Source organism: Amphibalanus amphitrite, unplaced genomic scaffold (assembly GCF_019059575.1).
Source record: "Amphibalanus amphitrite isolate SeventyFive unplaced genomic scaffold, NRLGWU_Aamphi_draft 001149F_arrow, whole genome shotgun sequence".
NCBI classification, from domain to species: domain Eukaryota; kingdom Metazoa; phylum Arthropoda; class Thecostraca; order Balanomorpha; family Balanidae; genus Amphibalanus; species Amphibalanus amphitrite.
This window is the reverse complement of record NW_024882643.1, coordinates 182,678-185,176: the sequence shown is the minus strand read 5'-3', so window position 1 is coordinate 185,176 and position 2,499 is coordinate 182,678. Positions and strand designations below refer to the sequence as shown.

At 52.7% G+C, this 2,499-nt stretch overlaps 1 non-coding gene across 1 annotated transcript; it reads right to left on the bottom strand.

Moving 5' to 3' along the window:
* Positions 1–1,100: 1,100 nt before the first annotated feature.
* Positions 1,101–1,172, bottom strand: Trnam-cau. The gene has a single exon. It is a non-coding gene; the product is annotated as a tRNA-Met (tRNA).
* Positions 1,173–2,499: the final 1,327 nt, after the last annotated feature.

The window sequence follows — 2,499 nt, the reverse complement described above, 5'->3', positions numbered from 1 at the left end:
ACTCTGACTGACGGCCCCGCACTGGTGACTCAGTGGGTCCCAGCGGCGTCTGAGAGTACCATACCGGTCGGCGGTCTCGACCCCTAAAGGGCTCGTCTGCCTATGAGGGATCCTCACCAGCAGTCTAAGGGCTAAAGTAAGGACCCAACAGCCTAAGGACCACCGCGTAAGGACCCAAGCACGCCTGTGATGACCCTAAACCAGTGTCGCTGACCGTCCCACACCCGCGCTTCTGAGGACCCCACATACACTGCCATCTCTGAGAGTCCCACATCAGTGCTTCTGAGGGCCCCACATCGGTACCCATGAGAGCCCCACACCAATGCCTCTTGAGGCCTTATATAGGCGGCTCTGCGGGCCCAACACCAGCGCCTCTGAAGGCCCCACATCTGCACATCTGACGGCCACCCATCGGTGACTTTTGAGGGCCCCACACCGGCAACTTAGAGGGTCCCACCTACGTCTGAGAGCACCGTGCCGGTCTTAGACGGTGAACCCCACACGGCTCCTGAAGGTACCGCCGGTCTCTAAGGACACTTTACCCGACCGGCCTCTGAGGACCCCCTTGCTCCTAAGCCAGGCACCTTGCGTTTGTTATTCAAATTGAGATAACTTATAGAATTAGAAGCTGCCCACAATGCATGTCCGTAAAGTTAGCGTCACTCGCACAGTGCCCCGCGCCTACAATCCGAGATAGGTAAAAGAAAAAAGTCAGTTCTGTTATTAGTGGGAAAAACGCATTAAAATTTACAGACGGTTTCCCAGAATAATCTGGGAAAATATGGCATTCCGTCAGTACCTAACAGAAAAATGAGGGCGAGTGGGAAATCCCGGTCTGGCTCATTCGAACGATCGCAAAGAGAAGTACCTAATTAATTGGTAACCATTAAGTGGAGCTGACGCCACTTGCACAGGGGTGAAACGAAGGGTGGCCACTTTGCCCCACTGTCCCCTAACACGAGAGTCGTGTGGACTGCGGAGAGCTGCTGGGGAATAGTAGCAAAACGACTCAGCGATCGCAGTACCGTGCGAGCATCGCTGGAAAACACTCCCTGACATTCACAATGCTCTCCTGTGACTCAGGCATGAGAAAGAAAACGTAGCAGAGCGTGGTTTCGATCCACGGACCTCTGGGTTATGGGCCCAGCACGCTTCCACTGCGCCACTCTGCTGACAGATTTCCTACCTGTCCGTTAGGCGGCGCTGGAGGCGGTGAGTCGGTAGCCTAGAGGTGTGGTGGAGTCACTCTGGACGTGGACAGTGACCTGACTGACACTGACCGGCGCCAGCAATCAGCATATTCACTGTTCATCTCACGGCCCGACGCTGGATGGCCGTGATCTTGCATCATGTGACGCAGGTGCTTGGTGTTTGCGTGCTGCGTGCACGCCCGAAATGAGAAAATACATGATAGTACCTATCCAAGATATTAGACCGTAACCCAGTGTTTTATTAGTGCAATTTCGGCTTCCACATCCGGGTGAAAACTATCAAGTTTGATGACAGCGTTGTTGGCATGACCGGCGAGCATGATTTTCGTAAGCGTTTAGGAACTCAAGGTCGGCGTTCGGCAGGAATTTCGCACCTCGAGCGACAGAGGAGCTTTAGGCCTTGGTAAGCAGGGTGGAACTCCTTAACCGCAGCCACCAGGAGCCAGCAACGCGGACCACACCGTGTGCCGACGGCCTCGAACAGGTGCTCCACCACCCACCAAGGTCAGAGCGCGCCGGGCCGCGGACTGAGGTGCCGCCAAACATTCCGAGACAATAAAAACGACAGGCAGCGCTGCAACTGGCGGTGGAGGGAGAGCAACTCCAGCCGAGGCTTTTTACTCGGTCCAGCCCGGCTTCGAGTTCTCGTGGGACTGGGACCTGCGTCTGGTCATACTGGAACCTTCTCAACGGTGCAGACGATGCTGAAATTACCACGGTAGATCCGCCTTTGGGCGACTTGGGGTCTTCAGTCCAGGCTGGACTCAAACAGTGGTCTGCTTTGCAGGTATAAATGCACAACGCTCACGTCCAACATCAAAGGCAGTCACGGTGACGTCAGTAGACCATGGGAAGCCATCGAGGACGCGGTCAGCAATTGGGCACTGCTGGAGCATTGCGTAGGCTTTTTATAGATATGGCAGAACAAAGGACTGTGTTGTGCAGAAGTTCCCTAAATATTGCTCTGTTGGACTCCAAGAAACTTTAACTAAATCAGCAGCACTATTTGATGACCGGTAAAACAAAATAAATGTTAGCGATTTTGTGTCTCATTTAGGAAAAGCACGTCGACCGATATTCTCGTCTGTTAGAAAACGATTAATGACTGAAGTGAATGGCGGTAATTAGGCTATTTAAATTACGTCACCACAGACGAGTTTCAGACGGTCGAAGCAGACACATCATTTTATGAGACCGCAGTAAAAAAAGATAAACAAATAGGCATCAAAGAAGCTCACAAATCAAATCAATAGGGATATCCTAAAGTGAGGAAATAAGGAAGGACCCC